The 27,792-nt window shown below is 39.2% G+C and overlaps 1 long non-coding RNA gene across 6 annotated transcripts in view; it reads right to left on the bottom strand.

Annotated features, from left to right (window-relative positions):
- The window catches only part of LOC102547227 (uncharacterized), a 62,244-nt gene that overhangs the window by 22,728 nt on the left and 11,724 nt on the right, over positions 1-27,792 (bottom strand). For 2 of the 6 annotated variants that reach the window (XR_005501009.2, XR_010064309.1), the window contains 3 exons: positions 25,958-26,175; positions 16,054-16,168; positions 95-7,162 (listed from right to left, as the gene is read on the bottom strand). This is a non-coding gene — a long non-coding RNA (uncharacterized LOC102547227). Of the gene's footprint in view, positions 1-94; positions 7,163-16,053; positions 16,169-19,575; positions 19,873-25,957; positions 26,176-27,792 lie in introns of those variants that run through there. The other 4 variants (XR_005501011.2, XR_005501012.2, XR_010064310.1 and 1 more) reach the window with 3 other exon arrangements.

Genomic DNA, 27,792 nt, shown 5'->3' with positions numbered 1-27,792 from the left:
ACGCATGGGATTATTTCTATCTTTCTGTACCTGTTGAGGCCCGTTTTTTGACCAATTATATGGTCAATTTTGGAGAAAGTACCATGAGGAGCTGAGAAGAAGGTATATCCTTTTGCTTTAGGATAGAATGTTCTATAAATATCCGTTAAGTCCATTTGGCTCATGACTTCTCTTAGTCTGTCGACATCACTGTTTAATTTCTGTTTCCATGATCTGTCCATTGATGAGAGTGGGGTGTTGAAATCTCCCACTAGTATTGTGTGAGGTGCAATGTGTGTTTTGAGCTTTAGTAAGGTTTCTTTTACGTATGTAGGTGCCCTTGTATTTGGGGCATAGATATTTAGGATTGAGAGTTCATCTTGGTGGATTTTTCCTTTGATGAATATGAAGTGTCCTTCCTTATCTTTTTTGATGACTTTTAGTTGGAAATTGATTTTATTTGATATTAGAATGGCTACTCCAGCTTGCCTCTTCTGACCATTTGCTTGGAAAGTTGTTTTCCAGCCTTTCACTCTGAGGTAGTGTCTGTCTTTGTGTCTGAGGTGTGTTTCCTGTAGGCAGCAGAATGCAGGGTCCTCGTTGCGTATCCAGTTTGTTAATCTATTTCTTTTTATTGGGGAGTTGAGGCCATTGATGTTGAGAGATATTAAGGAATAGTGATTATTGCTTCCCATTATATTCATATTTGGATGTGAAGTCATGTTTGTGTGTTTTCATTCTCTTTGTTTTGTTGCCAAGACGATTAGTTTCTTGCTTCTTCTAGGGTATAGCTTGCCTCCTTATGTTGGGCTTTACCATTTATTATCCTTTGTAGTGCTGGATTTGTAGAAAGATATTGTGTAAATTTGGTTTTGTCATGGAATATCTTGGTTTCTCCATCTATGTTAATTGAGAGTTTTGCAGGATACAGTAACCTGGGCTGGCATTTGTGTTCTCTTAGGGTCTGTATGACATCAGTCCAGGATCTTCTGGCCTTCATAGTTTCTGGCGAGAAGTCTGGTGTGATTCTGATAGGTCTGCCTTTATATGTTACTTGACCTTTTTCCCTTACTGCTTTTAATATTCTTTCTTTATTTTGTGTGTTTGGTGTTTTGACAATTATGTGACGGGTGGTGTTTCTTTTCTAGTCCAATCTATTTGGAGTTCTGTAGGCTTCTTGTATGTCTATGGGTATCTCTTATTTTAGGTTAGCGAAGTTTTCTTCCATGATTTTGTTGAAGATATTTACTGGTCCTTTGAGCTGGGAGTCTTCATTCTCTTCTATACCTATTATCCTTAGGTTTGATCTTCTCATTGAGTCCTGGATTTCCTGTATGTTTTGGACCAGTAGCTTTTTCCGCTTTACTTTATCTTTGATAGTTGAGTCAATGATTTCTATGGAATCTTCTGCTCCTGAGATTCTCTCTTCCATCTCTTGTATTCTGTTGGTGAAGCTTGTATCTACAGCTCCTTGTCTCTTCTTTTGGTTTTCTATATCCAGGGTTGTTTCCATGTTTTCTTTCTTGATTGCTTCTATTTCCATTTTTAATTCCTTCAACTGTTTGATTGTGTTTTCCTGGAATTCTTTCAGGGATTTCTGCGATTCTTTCAGGGATTTTTGCGATTCCTCTCTGTAGGCTTCTACTTGTTTATTAATGTTTTCCTGTGTTTCCCTAAGGGAGTTCTTCACGTCTTTCTTGAAGTCCTCCAGCATCATGATCAAATATGATTTTGAAACTAGATCTTGCTTTTCTGGTGTGTTTGGATATTCCATGTTTGTTTTGGTGGGAGAATTGGGCTCCAATGATGCCATGTAGTCTTGGTTTCTGTTACTTGGGTTCCTGCGCTTGCCTCTCGCCATCAGATTATCTCTAGTGTTACTTTGTTCTGCTATTTCTGATAGTGGCTAGACTGTCCTATAAGCTTGTGTGTCAGGAGTGCTGTAGACCTGTTTTCCTCTCTTTCAGTCAGTTATGGGGACAGAGTGTTCTGCTTTCGGGTGTGTAGTTTTTCCTCTCTACAGGTCTTCAGCTGTTCCTGTGGGCCTGTGTCTTGAGTTCACCAGACAGCTTTCTTGCAGCAGAAAAGTTGGTCTTACCTGTGGTCCCAAGGCTCAAGTTCCCTCGTGGGGTGCTGCCCACGGGCTCTCTGCAGCGGCAGCAACCAGGAAGATATGTGCCGCCCCTTCCGGGAGCTTCAGTGCACCAGGGTTCCAGATGGCCTTTAGTGTTTTCCTCTGGCGTCCGAGATGTATGTGCAGAGAGCAGTCTCTTCTGGTTTCCCAGGCTTGTCTACCTCTCTGAAGGTTTAGCTCTCCCTCTCACGGGATTTGGGTGCAGAGAACTGTTTATCCGGTATGTTTCCTTCAGGTTCCTGTGGTGTCTCAGGCAGGGGTCCTGCCGCTCCTGGGCCCTCCCCCACGGGAGCCCAGAGGCCTTATACATTTTCCCCTTGGGCCAGGGATGTGGGCAGGGGTGGGCAGTGTTGGTGGTCTCTTCCGCTCTGCAGCCTCAGGAATGCCCACCTGACCAGGCGGTTGGTTCTCTCTCTCACGGGCAGGGCTAACTATGATATCATCATCTGTCTTTTTCATCTAGTCTTCTCATGTAGTATTTCAAATTTAAGAAAGTGAAATTGTGATATTTCTTTTAATTTCTTATTGTGTGTGTGCATTTGTATGTTTGTGTGTACACACATGTATGTGTGTTGTCTTCATGAGTGTATAGGCATATTTATCTGTGCAAGTATGTGTGGGCCCCAGAGGCTGAGCTCCATCAATTTTCCAACTTATTTTTAAGAAACTGGATCTCTCACCAAGCCTGTCGTTATCCAGTCAGCTAGCATGACAAGCACACAAAGGATCTGCCTGTCTATCCTGCAGTAGTGAAATTTCATATGTTTGCTGCTATGTCAAATATATATATATGAGTGTGAGGGGTTCAAACTCAGGTCCTAATGCTTGTGTGGCATTTACCCACCGAACTGAACTATTTTCCCATATCCAAATACATTAATTCTCTTCCATTACCTATCACTGTTTTTCTTTATCAAAATTAGTCTCTAAGCAGGGCACAGGAGTGGTCCAAAGATTATTTTCAGTGGAAAGATAAAACATGTCTTTGCCCTATAAAATGTTCCAGTCAAAAAGGACAAAAACAATTGTCTACAGACAATTCTCTGCCAAGCTCAGAAATCTTACATTCACAGCTCTTAAAACTCTTAAGATTATTCCTTTTTGGAAAATGAGGAGCACTGTATTTTTGAGAATGACAGTATTTACCCCATTTTCCTCTGTTCAGGCTGAACTAATCTCTCTGCTAAAATCCATTTGCTGGTTTCTTTCAGTTATAGAGGTTATTAGGCCCTCCAGGGGCCAATAACAATTAGATCCTTGAAGTTTCTGTTATTTACTTTATCGGTTAAGGGTAACAAGTAATTCATACATCCCCAATGAGTGCTGAGTCTGCTACTAACTATATACCCTCCTACTAATGTAACCTAATTTGATGCATGTAGTGATCATAGCAAATTAAACAGATGTAGATATGAAAGAAGTTCATTAGGAGGCTGCTCTTCCCATCTGAACTCTGTTAATGAAACAAGGTAATAGATAATGATACTCCAAATAGGGAGACGCTCATTTATCTATAGCTATTCAGTAAATATGGTAGAGTAGAAAGTTCATTCTTGTGGTGGACTGCATATGCTTGGCCAGGGTGTGGCACTATTAGGAGATAGGGTCTTGCTGCAGTGGCCGTGACCTTGTTAGAGGAAATGTGGGCTTTGAAACTATCCTCCTAGATGCCTGGAAGACAGTAGTCTTTTCAGAGAGACCCTCCAACCAAATGTAGAACTCTCAGCTCCTCCCTTTCCATGCCTGCCTAGACAAGGTCATGTTTTCCACCTTGACGATAATGAACTGAACCTCTGAATTTGTAAGCCAGACTCAATTAAATGTGCTTTATGTGAGTCGACTTCGTCATGGGGTCTCTTCCTAATACTGGAACCCCAAACTAAGACAGAAGTTGGTACCAGGGGTTGGGGTATTGCTGTGATAGGACTGACCTTGTTTTTGTTTGGAGGAGTGTGGGTTTGGAAAGCAGTGGCATGTTTTAAGTGCAGCTTACTGGGCCCTCCCAAGAAGAATTATGGAAAGCAGGGGTGCTGAGTGTCATTTGAACTGTAGAAGCCTGGCTCTGGAGATTTAGGAGAAGAATTTAATTATGTGACTGTCTTAAATGGGGTTTTATTGCTGTGAAGAGACACCATGACCAAAGAAACTCTTACAAACGACATTTAATTAGAGCTTACTGGTTCTGAGGTTCAGTCAGTTATCATGGCAGGAAGCATGGCAGCATCCAGACAGTCATGGCAAGGGAGGAACTGAGAGTTCTAACTACATCTCCTTCCAAAGCAAACAGGAGACTGTCATTCAGGAGGCTAGGAAAAGGGTCTCAAAGCCCACGCCCAAAGTGACATAATTCCTCCAACAAGGCCATAGCTCTTAGTTGTGTTAATCTCTGTGCCAAGTATATTCAAACCACCACAGTGGACTAGACACCATTTTTTGTGATCTTTATTCAAGAATGTGACTTTTTTGCCATTATCTAAAGAGTCTCTTTACCTGAGGCTAAGGTAAAGACATTTCAATTAATTCCATTGACAAAGGAACCCAGCATAGACTTTGTCCTCTAGTTTACTCTCAGGAAGGACATTCTGATTATGCATAGCAAACTTAAAAAGGAAAAAAAAAGAAAAAATTATTATTCAAGGAATAAAAGGGCACCAGGAAGTAAAATGAAGCTGAATCCTATATTCAAGGAGATAAACAAATTAAGGGAGTGGTGGTCTCAGGATAAGATCACACCCACAAGATTCTTGTTTGTGTTTGCAGTTGAACAAGGGATAGTTTAGATGTTTAGTCTGGAATGAACTACAATTCAGAAATGGAGGACACACTTACTTACGGTGCAGGCCTTGAGGCTGGAAGATACCAGCTTTAGATCTGGATCTTGAAGAATAGTGGTCACGAGAAGCTTTAGCACAGCTTGAGGAATAGCATCCATGGAAAGCTTTAGTACACGGTGGTATACACCTTTAATCCCAGGAGACAAAGATCTCTGAATTTAAGGCCAGCCTGGGCCAGAGAGAGTTCTAGGAAAAGATAAGCTTAAATCTAAGTGTGGTGATACACACCTTTAAACCCAGCATGCAGGAAAAAGAACCCTGCACATTTCTGAGTTTAAGGTCAATCTACTGAGCAAGTTCCAAGACAGCCAAGCTTAGGTAGTGAAGTAGTTGGAAAACAGAAAGCTGGTAATAAGGGCCATATTCCAGCCCAGCAAGCAGCAGAACTTGGCAGCTTTAGCCATATGGCTCTAGCCTTAGAGTCAAGAATAGAAGGGACTAATGGGACAATTGATGCTAGTTAGCTGTAGCTAAGAAATTAGGAGTGATTAAAAAGAGACTAGCATCTCAGAAGTGAAATCTTCTGGGATAGATTTTCTAAGCGCACAAAGAATCTGTGTTCCAGAAGTAGCCAAGATTATACCTCCTGCTGCAGCTGGACTTGATAATATGTAGGAGTCACCCAGGTGGTACTGGTTTTGAAGGTATAAAGAGGTCATGGAGAGCAGCTGAGGCTTGGCACTGTGAGAGACTAGGAAAGGCCACTGGCGAAGGTGTAGCCTCAGTTTCAGTTGACAGCCCTTATTAAGAAACCTCATACTTGCTTATTTATTTATTGAACAGAATTTTCAAGGCCTTTAATAATCGGGAGGAGATCTCATCAGCTAGAAAGGGCAAACTGGTGGGATAAACAGGTAAGAGGCACATACAATTAAAAGCAGTGGTGTTTGACAGCTCCTTTCAGTCTCAGGAAATCCTAGAGCTCCATCTACTGACCATTCAGTGCAGTGTCAAGGAATTAACCAAGCCTTATACAAAAGGACTCAGTATCATTTTGGTGGCTAGCAAGGAGTATCCAAGACTACAGTGCCTACAGGCATCCTTAGGGTCGTGTCTAATTTGCAAAACAGAGACACAGTAGAGCAAGAATGTTCTCAACTTCCTCATGACAGGAAGTCAGCATCATCCAAAGAAGCCTTTCCAACATCATGGGCATCTAATCCCCCCCACCCCACTCCTCCACCCCCACCCCCACCCCACCCCCGCCATCAGCAATGACCTGCAAAACAGCAGGGACTGACTTTTTCAGAATTCAGATGTTGAAGCGAAATTTTTGGCTAACCTTCTTTGTGAGGCCTAAAACTGCAGAGTAAAATCTATTCCATTAGGCTCTTGTAATTACTAGACTCAGACCTCTTAAACTTCTGTCCCAGACTTAGCTCTCCCTGTCTTACTAAATCCTTTCCTCTGTATGTATATGAGCAAAAATGAATAGCACTATTGAGTTTTAACCTAAACTTTGGGACCTCTCAAATGGCAAGTCATGTATTTCTACAAATTATTACAGCTTTTAGGAGAGAATGGCCTCCTTGCCTCAGGTACAAGCAGACGTACTATTGTGATTGGTGAAGTACCCACAGGAATGTTGTTAATCTTTGGACAGAGTACAATGGACTATATGATTTACTAGTTCCATGAAACTTAACTCCTGGTCTTTCCATTCGATCTTAGAAAGTAGAACCAACATATGGCAGAAAATAAAACCTCACCAAGGTAAAAATTGCCAGATTTGAGGCCCATGGCCTCTCTACAGCATTCCTCGGCAATCCGTTTTCACCTGAAGTCCTGCCCCAGCTTTACAGAATTGCTCATTTTCCCACATGAGCCCCCTGGTTCAGAGTTGGATGTGATTTAATGGTGACAGAACAAAGATTTTTCAGGGAATATAAGGGAGCATAACAGAGGTCACAGAATATGAGGTTCTTCCAAATAATTCCATGCCGGTCCAAAAGCAGAACTCATTCTTCTCCCTTGGGGTATCCAGAGGGAGGCAGGAACAAGCCTCAGTGTAGTTTTACACAGATTCTAACTCTGCTTTCCATGTAATCCATACTCATGCATCCAGCTAGAGAGGAAGAGAACTTCTCTTCATTGCCCATAATACTCCAAGAAAATACATCCTTGAGATTGTGGTCCTACTAGAAGCCATTCAGATTCCAAATTATGTCACCACTATGTATTGCAAGGCCACCGAAAGGATAATTCTGATATTTTTCTGAGGAAATAAAAGAAGGTGAACAACAGGTCAAATAGGCAGTTAGTTTGGCTTCAACTTTAGGCTGCAATAGTTCTCAGCTTCAGTCTCTCATATTCACAATATACTTCCCGGGAAACCAACAACTTTTAAACTTTTACAGACTCCTTAGAGGGTTGGCTATGCCACCCAGAAAAAAATGTTCCTTTTTGGTCCACAGCTGTGAACAATATCATGTAAGGTAATAAATTTGACAAGAATGGTTATTTGGGCTCACACTTTTAGTCCCATTGTTTTAGCATCGTGCTTTACCATAGTTAAAGGGTATGGCAGAGAAGTCCTTTAATCTTATGCATGGGGACAAAATAGGACAAAATTCACTGTCCCATAATCCTATTCAAGGTCACATACACTCAATGATCAAAGCCAAAGCCATGACTGGAGTCCAACTAACGAAGTTTCTTCTACCCTCCAATAGCATCACAAATGTGAGACGAAGTCTTTAACGCATACCCTTTTCAAGTGCATTCCATATCAAAAAGCATTTCATTTCATACTCTGAGAATTTGGCTGTCATTTCATAAGGCTAACGAATTAATCTGGAATATGGAAAGACCTCCACGTATTTCTTACTAATTTCCACCTGAGTAAGAATGAAAGAAGCCCTCCATTCCTAGCAATTTTTTTTTCAGATGGCTACACCATTGGTCAAAAGCTCAGTTTAGACCGAATATCAACGCTGATTCAAAAATTAATCCTTTAAGCTTCCTTTGAGATGTGATCTTGAGAAACCACAGATAACAAATATGCTGTATTTATAGTCATTATTTTTATGATGATTGTTTACACAGCTATAGATTTCTGCTATTCATTAGACCTGGAGTGTACCAAACCATGGGGGAGGGTTAGAGATTTTAAGGGCAAGAACTCTGGATCTTAGGTCACTGAAGGGATAACTTCAAAGAGATTTGTGAGATTCTGGGTCCTTTCTTTTTCTCTTTTGCATTTCTTCACTCTGAGGAGAATTGTTCTGTTCCATCATATATTTATGTGTGTGTGTGTGTGTGTGTGTTGTTGTAAAAATATAAAAATAAAAATGGGTATTGTTGGTCTTTTATCCTGCTGGGTCCACACCGCGGTGCCCCAAGATATCTGCTAGATATCTTGGCAGAAACATCCCAACTCTGCAGCAGCCCAGTGTCTCTTGTCACCACACACTTTCCTACACTCAAACTGTCACATAAAAGAACACACAACACAATAACCTATGACCCAAATGGTAAGATATAATTGCCCACTTAAACATACAAACCCGGTACCATCCATCCCTTAGGAACATTAATAACAACCTGTAAATACACAGAGCAGAATCTTAACATCACCTGCCATGGCTTCTCACCCTCTCCTCCGTCTCTTTCTCTTCCAGTCTCCTCCTCTTCCTTCAAACTTCTCTCCCACCCATCCTTCCTTCTCCTCCAATGACAGGCCTCCTTCTATCCTGTACCTGCCCCTTACCTGTACTTTACAAATTCAATGGGGAGAAGGTTCTGAAGGTTCTGGTGAAGTCACCTGATTCCTGAGTAAGTGACTAGGCAGCTGTCCTTGGGGCAGTGGAATTAGCAGCAATATACAGATAACTCCACGGCAAACCACAACGTGTGTGTGTGTGTGTGTGTGTGTGTGTGTGTGTGTGTGTATGTATGTATGTATGTTTACAGGCACACAATTGCTCATGGACTACAAACTCTAACATTGTGAGCAAAATTAAGCATTCCGTTTTAAAGTTGATCATCTCAGAATTTTGTCATATCCTTGTGGAAATATAATGAACAAAATTAACTAAACTTGGTCCTTGAAGGAAACAGTACAATTTAAAAGAACAAGCAAGCAAACAAAACAATTTGGAATTGGACCATAACATTTGGGTTGGCCAATTTTTAAAGATATCTCAAGGCTTCAGATCAAGAGTTAAAGGAAGTGACTCATAAAATATCATTAGAAACTTTGCTATGACATAGAAAGACTCTTGTAAACAATGTCATTAGTGATCATTGAGATAATAGAAAAATACCTCCTCAAATGAGTGATTTACCCACAGAGGCTGTTGAGTTGAATGAGAGATGTCCCACCAGTTGGTGGCATTGTTTGAGGAGCTTTGGGTGGCATTGCCTAGCAGACAGAAGTGTGTCACTGGAGAGGAGGACTTTAAGTGTTTGCAGCCTTACTTTACCTGTACTTTGCTTTCTCTGCTTTATGACAACCTTTCAAGATATGAGCTCTTAGCTTCCTACCTGTCACTTGCTAGCAACTTCCTGGTCAGGATGGGCTCATATCCTTCTGGAGTGGTAATCTCAAATAAACCCTTTCCTCTATGGGTTGCTTTATTATGGCAATAGGAAAGTAGCTGGAAACAGACTTCAAGAAAAAGCATTAAAATGTCATCAAATGTCTTGATTCTTACGAAAATATAGGATAAAAAAAGGGGGTTGGGGATTTGGCTCAGTGGTAGAGCGCTTGCCTAAGAAGCACAAGGTCCTGTGTTCGATCCCCAGCCCTGAAAAAAAAAGAAAAGAAGAAAAAAAAAGTAAAAAGAATGGGAACCATACACTTTGGATAAAAAAGTGGTTCACTTAGTTTTGGCAAGTAACTTATCACATGATAGTAAAATTAAATTGCACACCTGTTTGAAAAGAAAAACTATAGGGTTGGGGATTTAGCTCAGTGGTAGAGCGCTTGCCTAGCAAACGCAAGGCCCTGGGTTCGGTCCCCAGCTCCGAAAAAAAAAAAAAAAAAAAGAAAAGAAAAAGAAAAGAAAAACTAAACATCTTGGTTAAGTTTTGACTAGACCATAGTCTTTGAATGAAATACATCTGAATTGCAAAATAAAAATTGCTAAGTTCGAATTTAGTGAGTTTAAATTTTATCAAAAATAAATATATAGCTAAAAATCACATTAAATTGGGCTAGTAGAAATATTTAAATTTCATGTTAAAAACTTTTAAAATGTTGGTTATTTCTAATTTATTTAAATCCTGCGGAATATCCTGATTGTAAGAATTAAGAAGTGTTCTTCATTTATGTTTCAACATATTTAATCATGTTTCCCTTGTTCATGTGATGAAAAAATAAGCTATTTAAAAATTTTTTTAGTTCTTTGAGCATTTCATACAATCTGTTTTGATCATGTTTTTTATTTGGAAGTAAAATATTTGAAATATCTTTATACACTCTATCTTTTGAATGGTCAGTAAGTCTAGATTTTATTTAATTATTTTCTGCGGTTATTTCGACACAGTCTTGAAGGAAGAATTAGTGTATAATTCTTAGATTTTCAATTAAAATATTAATCTATTTCATACTTCTAGCTTACTTGATAAATGGTTATTTATACAGGCCAGATTTTGAGTGTTGATGTTACCATTTTGCATCATAAAATTACAGTCATTTCTTTTTCGATTACTATTTTAGTCTACAACTTAATACATGTACTTAGTACGTTTTTACCTCTCATCTCCCTTTCTCCTGCCCTTCCCTCTCCCACTGATTCCCTTCTCCAGAAGCTCCTCTCAGGCTTTGGCGCCTTTTTTGTGAGCCACTGAATTTATTTATGACTGCTTGCATGAGCACGGGTGTGTGTCCTGAGGAATTTTTTTTCTTTTTTTCGGAGCTGGGGACCAAACCCAGGGCCTTGTGCTTGCTAGGCAAGTGCTCTACCACTGAGCTAAATCCCCAACCCCCTGAGGAATTATTTACTGGAGCACTTGCAACCTGTCAATAGCTACATACGTGAAGAAGATCAATACCATGCAATTTTATCACTATTGCTCTGTAATACTGCTTGAGTTCAGGGATAGTGATTCCCCCTGAAGTCCTTTTGTTGTTGAGGATAGTTTTATCTATCCTGGGTTTTTTGTTATTCCAGATGAATTTGCAAATTGTTCTGTCTAACTCTTTGAAGAATTGGATTGGTATTTTGATGGGGATTGCATTGAATCTGTAGATCGCTTTTGGTAAAATGGCCATTTTTACTATATTAATCCTGCCAATCCATGAGCATGGGAGATCTTTCCATCTTCTGAGGTCTTCTTCAATTTCTTTCTTCAGAGTCTTGAAGTTCTTATTGTACAAATCTTTTACTTGCTTGGTTAAAGTCACACCAAGGTACTTTATATTATTTGGATCTATTATGAAGGGTGTCGTTTCCCTAATTTCTTTTTCGACTTGTTCCTCTTTTGTGTAGAGGAAGGCTACTGATTTATTTGAGTTAATTTTATACCCAGCCACTTTGCTGAAGTTGTTTATCAGCTTTAGTAGTTCTCTGGTGGAACTTTTGGGATCACTTAAATATACTATCATATCATCTGCAAATAGTGATATTTTGACTTCTTTTCCAAGCTGTATCCCCTTGACCTCCTTTTGTTGTCTGATTTCTCTGGCTAGAACTTCAAGAACTATATTGAATAAGTAGGGAGAGAGTGGGCAGCCTTGTCTAGTCCCTGATTTTAGTGGGATTGCTTCAAGTTTCTCTCCATTGAGTTTAATGTTAGCATCTGGTTTGCTGTATATGGCTTTTACTATGTTTAGGTATGGGCCTTGAATTCCTATTCTTTCCAGGACTTTTATCATGAAGGGGTGTTGAATTTTGTCAAATGCTTTCTCAGCATCTAATGAAATGATCATGTGGTTCTGTTCCTTCAGTTTGTTTATATAATGGATCACGTTGATGGTTTTCCATATATTAAACCATCCCTGCATGCCTGGGATGAAGCCTACTTGATCATGGTGGATGATTGTTTTGATGTGCTCTTGGATTCGGTTTGCCAGAATTTTATTGAGTATTTTTGCGTCGATATTCATAAGGGAAATTGGTCTGAAGTTCTCTTTCTTTGTTGGGTCTTTGTGTGGTTTAGGTATAAGAGTAATTGTGGCTTCATAGAAGGAATTCAGTAGTACTCCATCTGTTTCAATTTTGTGGAATAGTTTGGATAATATTGGTATGAGGTCTTCTATGTAGGTCTGATAGAATTCTGCACTAAACCCGTCTGGACCTGGGCTCTTTATGGTTGGGAAACCTTTAATGACTGCTTCTATTTCCTTAGGAGTTATGGGGTTGTTTAACTGGTTTATCTGTTCCTGATTTAACTTCGGTACCTGGTATCTGTCTAGGAAATTGTCCATTTCCTGCAGATTTTCAAGTTTTGTTGAATATAGCCTTTTATAGTAAGATCTGATGATTTTTTGAATTTTCTCTGAATCTGTAGTTATGTTTCCCTTTTCGTTTCTGATTTTGTTAATTTGAACAGACTCTCTGTGTCCTCTCGTTAGTCTGGCTACGGGTTTATCTATCTTGTTGATTTTCTCAAAGAACCAACTTTTGGTTCTGTTGATTCTTTCTATGGTCCTTTTTGTTTCTACTTGGTTGATTTCAGCTCTGAGTTTGATTATTTCCTGCCTTCTACTCCTCCTGGGTGTATTTGTTTCTTTTTGTTCTAGCGCTTTTAGGTGTGCTGTCAAGCTGCTGACATATGCTCTTTCCTGTTTCTTTCTGCAGGCACTCAGCGCTATGAGTTTTCCTCTTAGCACGGCTTTCATTGTGTCCCATAAGTTTGGGTATGTTGTACCTTCATTTTCATTAAATTCTAAAAAGTCTTTAATTTCTTTCTTTATTTCTTCCTTTACCAGGTTATCATTGAGTAGAGCAATGTGCAATTTCCACGTATATGTGGGCATTCTTCCCTTATTGTTATTGAAGACCAGTTTTAGGCTGTGGTGGTCTGATAGCACGCATGGGATTATTTCTATCTTTCTGTACCTGTTGAGGACCAATTTTTGACCAATTATATGGTCAATGTTAGAGAAAGTACCATGAGGAGCTGAGAAGAAGTTATATCCTTTTGCTTTAGGATAGAATGTTCTATAAATATCTGTTAAGTCCATTTGGCTCATGACTTCTCTTAGTCTGTCGACATCACTGTTTAATTTCTGTTTCCATGATCTGTCCATTGAGGAGAGTGGGGTGTTGAAATCTCCTACTATTATTGTGGGAGGTGCAATGTGTGTTTTGAGCTTCAGTAAGGTTTCTTTTACGTATGCAGGTGCCCTTGTATTTGGGGCATAGATATTTAGGATTGAGAGTTCATCTGGGTGGATTTTACCTTTGATGAATATGAAGTGTCCTTCCTTATCTTTTTTGATGACTTTTAGTTGAAAATTGATTTTATTTGATATTAGAATGGCTACTCCAGCTTGCTTCTTCCGATGATTTGCTTGGAAAGTTGTTTTCCAGCCTTTCACTCTGAGGTAGTGTCTGTCTTTGTCTCTGAGGTGTGTTTCCTGTAGGCAGCAGAATGCAGGGTCCTCGTTGCGTATCCAGTTTGTTAATCTATGTCTTTTTATTGGGGAGTTGAGGCCATTGATGTTGAGAGATATTAAGGAATAGTGATTATTGCTTCCCGTTATATTCATATTTGGATATGAGGTTATGTTTGTGTGCTTTTCTTCTCTTTGTTTTGTTGCCAAGACGATTAGTTTCTTGCTTCTTCTAGGGTATAGCTTGCCTCCTTATGTTGGGCTTTACCATTTATTATCCTTTGTAGTGCTGGATTTGTAGAAAGATATTGTGTAAATTTGATTTTGTCATGGAATATCTTGGTTTCTCCATCTATGTTAATTGAGAGTTTTGCAGGATACAGTTACCTGGGCTGGCATTTGTGTTCTCTTAGGGTATGTATGACATCTGTCCAGGATCTTCTGGCTTTCATAGTTTCTGGCGAAAAGTCTGGTGTGATTCTGATAGGTCTGCCTTTATATGTTACTTGACCTTTTTCCCTTACTGCTTTTAATATTCTCTCTTTATTTTGTGCATTTGGTGTTTTGACAATTATGTGACTGGAGGTGTTTCTTTTCTGGTCCAATCTATTTGGAGTTCTGTAGGCTTCTTTTATGCCTATTGGTATCTCTTTTTTTAGGGTAGGGAAGTTTTCTTCTATGATTTTGTTGAAGACATTTACTGGTCCTTTGAGCTGGGAGTCTTCACTCTCTTCGATTCCTATTATCCTTAGGTTTGATCTTCTCATTGAGTCCTGGATTTCCTGTATGTTTTGGACCAGTAGCTTTTTCCACTTTACATTATCTTTGACAGTTGAGTCAATGATTTCTTTGGAATCTTCTGCTCCTGAGGTTCTCTCTTCCATCTCTTGTATTCTGTTGGTGAAGCTTGTATCTACAGCTCCTTGTCTCTTCTTTTGGTTTTCTATATCCAGGGTTGTTTCCATGTGTTCTTTCTTGATTGCTTCTATTTCCATTTTTAATTCCTTCAACTGTTTGATTGTGTTTTCCTGGAATTCTTTCAGGGATTTTCGCGATTCTTCTCTGTAGGCTTCTACTTGTTCATTAATGTTTTCCTGTGTTTCTCTAAGGGAGTTCTTCACGTCTTTCTTGAAGTCCTCCAGCATCATGATCAAATATGATTTTGAAACTAGATTTTGCTTTTCTGGTGTGTTTGGATATTCCGTGTTTGCTTTGGTGGGAGAATTGGGCTCTGGTGATGCCATGTAGTCTTGGTTTCTGTTGCTTGGGTTCCTGCGCTTGCCTCTCGCCATCAGATTATCTCTAGTGTTACTTTGTTCTGCTATTTCTGACAGTGGCTAGACTGTCCTATAAGCCTGTGTGTCAGGAGTGCTGTAGACCTGTTTTCGCGTTTTCTTTCAGCCAGTTATGGGGACAGAGTGTTCTGCTTTCGGGCGTGTAGTTTTTCCTATCTATGGGTCTTCAGCTGTCCCTGTGGGCCTGTGTCTGGAATTCACCAGGCAGGTCACTTGCAGCAGAAAAGTTGGTCTTACCCGTGGTTCCGAGGCTCAAGTTTGCTCGTGGGGTGTTGCCTACGAGCTCTCTGTGGCAGCAGCAACCAGGAAGATCTGTGCTGCCCTTTCTGGGAGCTTCTGTGCACCAGGGTTCCAGATGGCATTTGATGTTTTCCTCTGGCATCAGAGATGTGTGCAGAGTGCAGTCTCTTTTGGTTTCACAGGCGTGTCTGCCTCTCTGAACGTTTAGCTCTTCCTCCCACGGGATTTGTGTGCAGAGAACTGTTTATCTGGTCGGTCCCTTCAGGTTCTGGCGGTGTCTCAGACACAGCGGTCCTGCTGCTCCTGGGCCCTCCTCTATGGGAACCCAGAGGCCATATACAGTTTCCTCTAGGGCCAGGGATGTGGGCAGGGGTGGGCAGTGTTGGTGGTCTTTTTTGCTCTGCAGTCTTAGGAGTGCCCACCTGACCAGGCGGTGAGGTCTCTCTCCCACGGTGTTTGGGAACAGAGACCATTAATTTCAAAGTCAAAACAGCCCTATTATAATCTTTGGAAAGCAAACAGGAAGAAAATGAAACGCATTTCCTTCTACACCTTGAGAAAAGTAACATTTTAAAAACATGTTTAAGTTCATGCATATGAATTTTTCCATTCTTTTCAAACATCTTTTTTAATTTATGAGGTTAAAATATAATAACATTTCTCCTTTCCCTTTTCTCCTTCTGGAACTTCTAATATATTCTACCTATTCTCCTTCAAATTCATTTCGTCTTTTTTCACACTAATTGTTTTTGACACATATATTTGCTAGCAGGTCTGTATGTGTAACTTGTACATTTATAGCCTGCAGAGGGCAGAAGAGGGCAACAGATAATGAGGCGATGTACGTACAGAAGGCTTGGAGCATCCTGGAAACAAACTCTTAGCCTAAGTAACCTCAGCTAGTTCTAACTTCTGAGCTCTTTTCAGCCCTACTAAGTTATGTTTAGCACATTTCTGGACTGTGTGTGGTGTACCGTGTCTTTGTTAGAGTTCCTCCTGCATTTTTCACTATGTTGTAACTTCAAAGACAAACAATCTCAGGAGCCTGAGACTGATTTTGTTACTTACATTGCAAAAGAAAAGTTGAGTGTAGAAACGACACCAGCACAGATACTTTCTGAAGAGTGAACCTTCATCTCTTTCATGTGAGGATATTGTCAACAGCACAATAAACTCTTCTAGCCTATGGAGAAAAATACATTTAGCAAAGCAAGTGAATGTGTTTCCTCCTTTGATTCCCTGAGATAAGCAAGTTTGCTTAACCAGGTTCTTGAACATACATTACAGGATGAGTTTCTGGAAACCATTTCACAATGTACTGGTAACTATTGGTAGAGGCCTGTAATGCCACTTCCCACTCCCAGAAATAAATGTATTAGTTTTACACCAAAAGAGAAGGGAAGTGTCCAAGCTGGAGTTTTTATTGCTGGGCTTACATGCTATGACCAAAAGCAACTCAGGGAGGAAAAGGTTTATTTCATCTTAAAGCTTGTATCCCAGCATCTAGGGAAGTCACAAGAGGAACTTAAGCATGGAACCTGGAAGCAGGAAATGATATAGAGGACAGGAAGGGGTGCTGTTTATTGGTTTGCCCAGCCTGCTTTCTAATAGCTACCAGTACTGTGAAACCAGAATGGCATCACCAATCATGGGCTGGGTCCTTTCACATCAATCAGTAATTAAGAAAATGCACTGCAGACTTGGCTGCAGGCCAATCTTATGAAGGTATTTACTCAGTTGATAGTCCCTCTTTCCAAGTGAACTGATCTTATGCCAGCTTGACATAAAACTAGCCAGTACATAATAACTTGAAATAATAATAACTTGAAATAATAACTTGAAAACTGCACAAATATTTTCAGAATAATAAGCCATAACTTTTGCAGCAAGTGAACACAAATGTGTCAAAGGGAAAGAAGTTGACTTGCAGTCTTTGAAAACCCAAAGAGTTAAGAATCAATGAACAAGACTTTATTGACACTTTGGCACAATAAACTCTGGTATGTATCTCAGCAGGTGACTGTCTTATATAAGCATTCTTTCCTTCCCGTTCACAGCACAATGTTCACTACAATAAAGAGGCCCAAATTGCTACTTTAAAAAGAGATATGCCCACAGCATAAGACTGACTTTTATCTGCATGAATTACAAGAGGGAAGATAACTGGACAAAACGCTAAAAGCTAGCACAAACACTCCTTAAGGAACAACCCGTAACTTCTTGCTGTATGTGAACATGTTACTATGAAACAGTAAGGAACCTATGGAACTGGAGTAACCTGCCATTGTGAGCCATCGTGTGTGTACTGAGAACTGGACTTATGGACAAAGCAGCACATGTTTATGGGGATTTCTACAGTCCCAAGGGAAATAACTTTAATAAGTAACTTTAATATGTATCAAAGGTTGATTGTTTTATAGACTTTCCTTCTGATTCATAATAGATTTTTAACTATACTACATCTTCAAAAGGAAAGCCTTAGTAACCCAAAACTGACTTTGTTACTTGAAGCCTCAAAGAGAAGGTAGACAAATAAATATGTATTAGCCAGGCAAACACTTTCTGGGCAATAACCCTCCACTTCTTATTATATCTGAACATTCTATAATCAATGAGAAGAGAAGCTTTTGTGGCATTTAAAGGGAAACAGACAGGAACAAGTGAATATGTGTCCATCCTTGACCCCATGAGACAAGTCAATATCTTAAAAGATGTATTTGTTTTTATTCATCTTTTAAAATTTTGTATGTTTTGCCTACACACACACACACACACACACACACACACACACACACACACACACACACAAGTATATAATATGCATGCACATACATGACCTGCAAAGGACAGAAGAGGGCATCAGATCCTGTAGAATTATTGCAATCAGTTCTGAGCCACCATGTGGGTATTTGAAAACTAAGGAATCCTTGGGAACTACAACTACTAGTTTAAGAATAAGATTTAAAATATAGTGAGGAATTAATGCTAGTCTAGGAAAATGATGGTAGTAGGTGATTTTTCTACGGTCCGTGACATTACAATGCCCAGGAAGCAAGTTAGGTTTTCAGTTTCAGGTATGATTTCCCTCCCTTTTAGTGAGCCTTAAATCTAATTAGACATCCTATGGTTACTGCCAACATGTGTCAATTGTTGTTCCTTTGTGCGTATCTTGCTATGCATATCATTGCTATCCATGGTCCACAGGTATTGCAGGTAGGTTGGACTGTTAATTGCTTCCCTCCCTTAGAAGCTTGCACAGTGTTTTCTATAACCATGGATGCTAGACCAGAGGAAAGAGACTTTCAGATCAGATCTAGCTGCAAAACTGAATTTTGTGCTTACAACTAAATGGGTGACATTCCACAATACTGGCTCATACTCATCCCCTGAGAAGCAACTAAGGGGTAAGCAACAATCTATACTGTTCTAATCTAAATCTTCTACCAATACTTAAATAAAGCGTACTTACACTTACACAGGGAGTGCCTCTTTACAGAAAAGGGAAATGATCATAGAAAAGCACTACTGAACACAAAACAGAGATTAACAAATCTGGGGGTCCCAGCCCCAAGGGATACATCACAGCTCCTGCAGCTATGTCTCTGCAGACATTTTGAAAGTTGGAGTAAAAAAAGTGTAAGAGACAGAATACCAAGAAGTCTCCTGTGACACAGTCCCTCTTCGAAGTGGCCATATAAACAGTATCTTATAAACAGCTTCATAAACTGATAGCAGTATCAATGAACTTGTTAACTCAGAAGCAGGAAAATTTCATTCATGCACCCCACTTCTTTGTAGACAAAGAACTACAGGTAACTGTTGACTGCTGGGAAGACATTTAACCTGTCCCATGAATGAGCCCCATTTTTGGTTGTCCAAAGTAGAGTAGCAGAACTTCAAAATATATATACACAAGCAACAGAAAATGGACTCAGTAAGTTTTATATAGATTTATGGATGTGCATGAGTCAAACATGTACATACATAAACACACACAAACACATACACATATGTATATATACATACATATACATATACATATACATATACATATACATATACATATACATATACATATATATCTCACATATACTTTTATATCAGATTATGAACTTTAGAATGTGGGAAACCTGGGAAGAATTTGAGGAAGAGAACTGGAAAGGACTGGAAGGAAGCAGGAGGAGAAGTGATATAATTAATTCCAATTAAAAGTCTTTTGAAAACAGACTCCTGGGTAAGAGCTCAGCTAGCTGCTGAGCCATTTCTCCAGCCACCAATAGAAATCATTTTAATACCTAAGGTAGATATGCTTTTCTTTCATTAACTTATTTATTCACTTTACATCACAATCAATCTTCCTTTCCCAGTACCCTCACACACAACCTCTCCCATCAACCCTCCTCCCCCTCTCTCTGAAAAGAGTGAGCCCCCACTTTGGTTATCAACCCACTCTGGCACACCAAGTCACTGCAGGACTAGACACATCCTCTTCCGCTAAGGCCAGGCAAGACAGCTCAGTTAAGGAAACTAGATCCACAGGCAAGCAACAGCCCACTCTCCAGTTGTTGGAGGACTGGCATAAATACCAACCTGCACATCTGCTACATAGGTGCAGGGCTGAGGCCTACGTCCAGTCCATGCTTACTCTTGTTTAGTAATTCAATCTCTGGGAGCTTCCAAAGTCTAGGTTGGTTGACTCTGATGGTCTTGTTGTGGAGTCCCTATCCCCTTTAGGTCCCTCAACACTTCCCCAACTCTTCCATAAGACTTCCCAAGCTCTGTCTAATGTTTGGCTGTAGGTTTCTGCATCTGTTTCAATAGGCTGCTGGGTAGATGTACATTTTACTAGCAGTTTTTCTTCTGATTCATCAGTTTGCTGGTTCCTCTCTGAAAGAGAAATGGACATATCTCTTACAGGTAGCAAAACTCCTTTCAGAGTAGAAAGCCTGCATTTCTTCTTTCATGTGAACATATCATACAAAGGACAAAGAAGCCTCACAGCCATTAGGAGGCATTTAAACATATTTCCTTCCTTCACTCATTGAGGGGAGTAAGTTCAGTAAGACTAATGAATGCATCGAAAAGGTTAACTGTGTTGTATAAGTGGTCTCTACTTTGACTTTTCCATGCATTGTTCACCACTGGTAAAGATGCTGATACTGCCATTTCTAAAAACAAGTTTCTGAAACCTGAGATTGACTTTGTTAGATTTGCTTCAAAGAGAATTTAAGTGGAGATAGTTATAACATTCCATACAAATAATTTCTGATAACAAGCATTCTTTTTTGTTAGATATGATCACATCACTGTCACAGGGGAAAACTGCCTATTAGTGTAGCCTATTTCAAAAGCAAATAGGAAGGAAGTTGTCATGTTCTCTTCCTTGACTCTCTTAATGGACTTCTTGAATGTACATCAAAGGGCGACTGTGTTATCAGCAGTCTGACTTCCCAATGCACCATACATTTTGACTGTAGGTTATGAAGTTTATATTCGTAATTCAAAAGCAACATTTGTGTAAGCCTGTGTTGCACTCCAAAAGATATTTAAGTGGACAAAGCTCTAACACCTAGTACGAGTGTTATATGAGTATTGAGGACTTGATTCTTGTTACATTGTGAATACATTATCGACACAGGTACAAGAAGCCTATTGTAGCCTGCAAATGTAAACTGGACCTTAGTGGGAATGCTGTCTCGATTGACTTCTTGTGAGATGTCAAGTTAATAGCCTTTAAGGATGACTGTCAAAATATGGTTGTTATAAGTAGTGTTCCTTCTCATTCACTATAGATTATTTACAGTAGGGAAATAATCAAACACCCATAGAAGCCCAAGAAGACTGATGTTATCAGTTGTACTCCAACGTAGAAGTCTCATTCTTTGACTCTTTGACAGAGGGAAAGGCACAAATAGTTTTTGAGAAATAACCATTCATTCCTCCTTGCATATGAGCAGGTATCTAAGGGAAAGGAACCCAAATAACCTTGGAAAAAGTAAACAGGAAGCGATCAAATGTATTTCCTTCTCTGTCTCCTTGACGAAAACAATCTTAATATATATCTAGGATGCATTCTATAAGTGATTATATTACAAGTGATCTCTCAATCTAATTCACCATGCAGAATACACTACCGGAAAGTACTATATTTCTATATCAAAAAGTGACACTCCCAGAAATTGCAGACTGATTTTAATCGTTTCACTCTTAAAAAATGAAAGAGAGAGAGAGAGAGAGAGAGAGAGAGAGAGAGAGAGTATTCAAAGGGGCCAACACAAATACTTTCTGAGTAATAAGTCTTAGTTTCTTACTTTACATAAACATATTATTGTCAAAGAGAAAAGATGCCTATTACAGATTTTGAAAAGGAAAACTGTTGTAATGCCAAGGAAAAAGATTTCCTTCTTTGACTGCTTTTACAGATGTAAGTTTTGTAAAAGTTTTCAATGCATCTTGATGGGTGGATGTGTTAGCATCAATCTTCTGACACACCATGCATTGTTGACTATTGAACAAAGGCCTATATTGCTATTAGAAAAAATAAAAGTACCCAAAACCTAAGATTGAGTTTTGATAATTATGCTCCATGAAGAAGTTATATAAACATAACAAATAACTCAAATAGCCTGCACAATTATTTCCAAGTAATAAGCATACCCTCTTGTTGTATACTAATGTATTATTAACAGCATGAAAGCCTATATAACGTAGGCTTTTAGAAAGGAAATCATCTGGCTGCTTCCCTATTGAGCCACTTCACGGCCACATAAAATCCAACTTAGCTGTAACTATAGAGCTGCCCCACAGCTGATCCACCCACTCATAAGTGACCCTACCTACTGTGCCACTCTGGAACCACCCAAAATATCACCTGGGGATCTCTAGAGTCAATCTGCCTTCCTACCTATCGGTGAGTCACCTTATGCACCATGCCATTCCACTCCTACATGGCTTCCTGTGACCCAGACTTCACATCAGAAGCCGCAGACTTTATCCACTACACAACATCCACTCAACCTCATATATTAGCGTAGGAAAGTACATGGAATCCTTCTGCCCCTTACCACACAGATAAGGCACCTCAGAAAGGCTTCCATTTCACCTACTTCCACCTGAAGACAGTGTGCAGTCTTCATACCAACAGAACCCAAACCACAGTCCAGTGGAAGACCCTGCTGCAATAGTAACTGACCTGACAAGATATTCCCTGATACAATAATGGCACAAATGTTGGAGAAATTACTACTTTTGCATTAATCTAAGGCCCAGTCCAGAAGATGAAACCCATAGATGGCAATGTTACTAGACCCAAGAACCTATAGCTACATAGGTCATAGAATCTAAGGAATAACCTAATACTACTGTTTCTAAATGGATGTAGTATTAAAATGACTCCTAGTGACTTCTTGTTATACCCACTGATTAATGCATCCTTCAACCCTTGTCATAAAAGCTTCTTTCTGCAGTAGGTGACAACACAGAGATGCACAACTGGTTAATACACAAAGAATAAGCATCTTTGAAGTTCTCAGTCCTAAATGGACCATAAGTGTGCTGCTCATTTTCTTCTCAACTTGATACAAGCTAGCATAATTTTGGAAGAAGGACACTCATTTGAAAATATACATCTATGAGAAAAATATAGTTCTTTTTCTTCGTTGACGATTGTTGTGGGAGGGCACAGATTTTTGTGGGCAATGCCACTCTTGGACTGGTGGTCATGGATGCAATAAGAGAGCAGGCGGAGCAAACCATCAGAAGTGAGCAGTAAGTAGTATTCTCACATGCTATCTGCATTAGTTCCTGCCATCAGGTTCCTGCCTTGAGTTCCTATCCTGACTTTCCTGGATGATGAAATACAAGCTGTAAGATAAGATAAATGATTTGCTTTTGCTCTTATTGTTTTACAACCAGAATAGAAACTTTAACTAAGACACCATTCCTCCCTCCAAAATGCAGGGATCTTCAGAGAAGAGAGCTTGGAAAGACTGTAAGAACTAGAGATGGTAAATGACTACATGGTAAAAGCATTTTGCAGACACCAAAAAGCTGCACATATGTTCTCATAGTGTTTGTAAGAACAATCATAAGACTTGCAAAAATTCAAACCAGAAAAAAAACCTTCAGCATGGTGAGGGAAATTTGGACAAGAAGTCCCATGCCAATCTTGAGATATATTGACATTTGATAGTTTCATAGAGAAGGACAACTAGTTTTGTTTAATAGTGTAAACCCTATTAGGTCAACACACTACAGCTCATGCCCATACCCAAGAGTAACTGAATAATTCAAACTGGACTTGATGGATTTAAACAAACAATAAAAATAATATGAGAGAGAGAGAGAGAGAGAGAGAGAGAGAGAGAGAGAGAGAGAGGAGAGATATGAAATCCATTGGGTAGGTGGGTGAGGGTAGATCTCAGAGGACTTGAGGGAGATGGATGTATATAACCAAAATATTTTGTATGAAATTATCAATGAATTAATAAAAATGTCATTTTATATAAAAACAAACTGGAAGTAAGTGGACATATTCCCTTTCTGTGTGGAAATTTAGTACAATTCTTGGATATATGTCAAAGGTGAACTGTATTATATATAGTCTTTTCTTGCAATTAACCATCATGCACCACTTCAAAATCGATTGTTCCCAAAGTCCAGGACTGATTTTATCACTTGTAATACAAGAGATATTTTAAGTGTACAAAGATGTAAGCTAGCAAATAGATTCTGCATTACAATTCTTTGTTTTCACTACTTATGAAAAGAAGCCTATTTGTAGCCTTAGAGAAAGCGAACAGTTACCTATGGAAGTGAATATTTTCCCTTCCTTGAATCTATAAAAGAAGTAAGCTTAATACATTTCTGGGATGTATCTCAGTGTGTGGCTGTGATATTAGCAGTCTTTCCAACTCGCCTTGCACTTTCATGGTCACTAAAGAGCATTAGTGTTACAAATGCAAAGACAGCACTTTAAGAAACCTGAGACTGGTTATGCTGGTTGCATTCAGAAGATAAGTGGACAGAGCTCTAACAGTTACTAAAAATAGTTTCTGAGTAATGCATCTTTACTTCTTGTTGCATATGAGTCTATTATTCTCAAAGAGAAGAGAATCTGTTGTTGATAAATCAAAATTCAATTTCATGTGTTCTGTTCTTTGACTCATTGAAAGAAGTAAATTCAGTGAGTATCTTGGATGCATATCAAACAGTGGCTGTGTTATGCATAGCCTAGATTTCCAGTCTACCATGCATCTTCAGAGACAGTAAAGAGGCATCTGTGTGTATTTCAGAAAGCAACTCTCTGAAGCCTAATAATGAGTTTTTAGTTGCAGTCCAAAGGAGAAATTAAATGGACAAAACTTTCTACAGCTAGTAGTAATATTTTCTGAGTAGTAAGTCTTCATTTACTATTTCTGTTAAAGTTTAAACAAGCCTGCTGAGCCTTTGCAACAACAGGAAATAAACTAGTATGCTGCCTACTTTGACTCCAGGACAACAAAGTAAGTTTAAATAGTTTTTGACATATCTCAAAGGGTGGTTGTGTTACAAGCTGTCTTTATTCCAATTTACCAGCCATTGTTCACTATAGACAAAGAGCCTATATTACTCCTTCATACATCAAAATAGCCAGTAAGCTAAAACGAGTTTTGCTATATGCAATACAAAAGAAAATGAGGTGGGGGTCTTAATTAATGTTCTATTGCTGTGAAAAATCACTATGACCAAAGTAACTCTTTTTTATTGGTTACTTTATTTATTTATATATCAAATGTTATCCCCCCTTCCCGATTTTCCCTCTGCAAACTCCCTATCCCATCACTCCTCCCTCCTGCTTCTATGAGGGAGCTTCCATACCCATCCACCCACTCCCACCTCACTGCCCTAGCATTCCCCTACACTGGGGCATCCAGCTTCCACTAGACCAAGGACCTCCCTTTCCACTGTTGCCAGATAAGGTAATCCTCTGCTACATATGAAGCTGGAGCCATGGGTCCCTCCATGTATACTCTGGTTTGTGGGTTAGTCCCTGGTAGCTCTGGTATGCACTCACTGATAAGTAGATTTTAGCCCAAAAGCTAAGACTATCCACGATGAAACTCACAGACCATATGAAGATGAAGAAGAAGGAAGAGCAAAGTGACTCTTATGAAAGAAAGCATTTAATTGTGGACTTTCTTACAGTGTCAGGAAGTTAGTCTATTATCATCATGGTGGGAAGCATACTGTCACACAGGCAGGCCTGATGTTAGACCAACTACATACTGATCGGTGGTCAGCAGGCAAGGAGAGAGAGTGACAGGACTATTTGAAACCTCAAAGTCAACCTCATGTGACACACTTCCTCCAACAAGGCCATACCTTCTAATCTTTCTCAAAGTTCCACTCATTGGTCACTAATCATTCAAATATTACTTATAGAATTACAAGTGAACTTATGGAAGTATTCTCATTCAAACTACCTTACCTGGACAAAATTCAAACAATTAGCACAAATACTTTCTGTATAATAAGGCTGCATCTCTTCCTGTATATGAACAAATTATGGCCAGAGAGGAAAGGAGCTTACTGTAGCCTTTGAACAAGCAAAAGTTAGTAACTAGGCATGCTTCCTTTTTGATTACTGGAGAGAAGCAAATTTTAAAAGCTTCTTGGATATATCACATTGGTTGGCTGTGTGTTATAAGCAGGCTTTTCTTCTACTCCATCATACATGGTTCACTACAGGTAAATAGGTCTACATTTCCACTTCAAAAAGCAATACCCGCAGACATCTAAGACTGGCTTTGTTAGTTGCACTACAAGATAAAAGTTAAGTGGACCGAACTCAAACATCCAACACAAATACTCCTGAGTAATAATCCTGTGTTCCTTGTTGCATATGAGCATGCCATCCATTATCCAACAAAAAAAGAGAGGCAAACTTAGGTTTCTCCTGCCCTTTCATGTTAAGAATTTTCCATGGCTTTACCTTTTACCACCCACTCTTCTCATCGTTCATCCTTAATCTGTGTAATGTCAACTATTCCTTTTTGTGTTTAAATACTTGGAACTCTCCACTCTGCCTCCAATCAGAGACTATGGAATGACTCATACATGCATCACAACACTCATCTTGACTGTGCTTCCAATCTATCGTTCTTTTGACTTCATCCTCAGAATATATGGAGCTGCAATTCATCCAAGGACCTAAGGTAGAAAAAGAATAGTTATACTTCATTTCTTTTCTTTTATTCTTACAGTGGCCAAACCACTCTTGAACACGCCTGATATTGTCATTTATTTTATCCTTCATGTGATAATTGATTTTATGTGCCAACTTGACTCTATTATTCTGGGTGTGCCAAAGAGGCACAGCCCATCTTGGCATGAAATTAACATTTGAATTAATAGACTGAGTGGGTTCAACTAAGGCAAGAGAGGTCTGAACTAACTAAAAGGCTGAGTAATATGCATTTTCTTCTGTGTCTGTTGTCTTCAAAGACTTCTATCTTCTTTTTCAGACTTGTACTAAGTTAGGAATTTTCCCTTTTGCTCCTGCTGATCCTCAAGCCTCTATAATTATTACTATGACCCAGACTGCACCCCCTCCAACAATTGAGTCAGACTCCTTTGGATTTATTTAATCAACTTTTGCACAAGTATTGGGGGAAATACCCATAATCTATCTTTCTATGTTAGACTACTTTCCCAGTTGTCCCCCTCCCCAATACTTGCTGTTTATGCCTCTGCTCTACCAGGCTGTCCTCAGGGTCACTTTCACTCTGGCATGTGTTCATGGTCCATTTTATCTAATGGAGATCTTCTATTCTAACAGTCTTCCTCCTTCTTTATTCTCCTTCACTCTCTTTCATCTTTTTGGTCCTATACACAGCCTTGCTGCCCTGTAACTGAACCCTGCCTCCTCTATTCTCCCCAGTAATTGGCGGTAGGCACATTAATTTAACTGATAGTTTTAAACTGGGGGCAAAGTTTACACAGCTTCACTTGGTATACAAGAGATTTTGCTAGTCAGAACCAACCAGATCTTGGAAGTCAGTATTTAGCATTTGAATTCATAGCAGCACCAGACAAATCCCCAATATTTCCCCCTTTTTGTGTGAGCAAAAGTCTCCTTCTCTTATAATAATAAATAACATACAGTAAGGCCAACTATTGGCCAGGTCATATTAGCAACGGCTTATGATCTAAGATCAAGAATCAACAAATGGGACCTCATAAAATTGCAAAGCTTCTGTAAGGCAGAGGACATTGTTAATAGGACAAAGTGAAAATGAACAGATCAGGAAAAGATCTTTACCAATCCTACATCTGTGAGAGGACTAATATCCGATATATACAAGGAACTGAAGAAATTAGACTCCAGAGAATCAAATAACCCTATTAAAAATGGGGTACAGAGCTAAACAAAGAATTCTCAGCTGAAGAATATTGAATGGCTGAGAAGAACTTAAAGAAATGTTCAACATCCTTAGTCATTTTACATCATTTGGTGACCCAAGTTGGGTGTCAGTTATAAACGTTAATTTTAATTAAAATGTATGTAGTAAATTAGTACAGCAACTGGGTTTTTTTTTTTTTGGTTTGTTTTTGGTGGTTTTTTGTTTGTTATTTTTGTTTGTTTTTCTTTGTTTATTTTGTTTTCCCTTAGCTCATTCCCCAATAAAGACACAGAGAGATCAAGATGTATTTTAAAGCTTTGTTGCAACCCCTGGGCAGTCATTTGATCTATTTTAATTCCCTAAATGAATATGACATATGATAATCACCCAACCAAAATCCCCCCAAATACTTGATTTTTGGTCC

The sequence above is a fragment of the Rattus norvegicus genome, chromosome 2, assembly GCF_036323735.1.
Source record: "Rattus norvegicus strain BN/NHsdMcwi chromosome 2, GRCr8, whole genome shotgun sequence".
Taxonomy (NCBI): Eukaryota; Metazoa; Chordata; class Mammalia; order Rodentia; family Muridae; genus Rattus; species Rattus norvegicus.
This window is presented reverse-complemented; position numbering and strand designations above follow the sequence as displayed.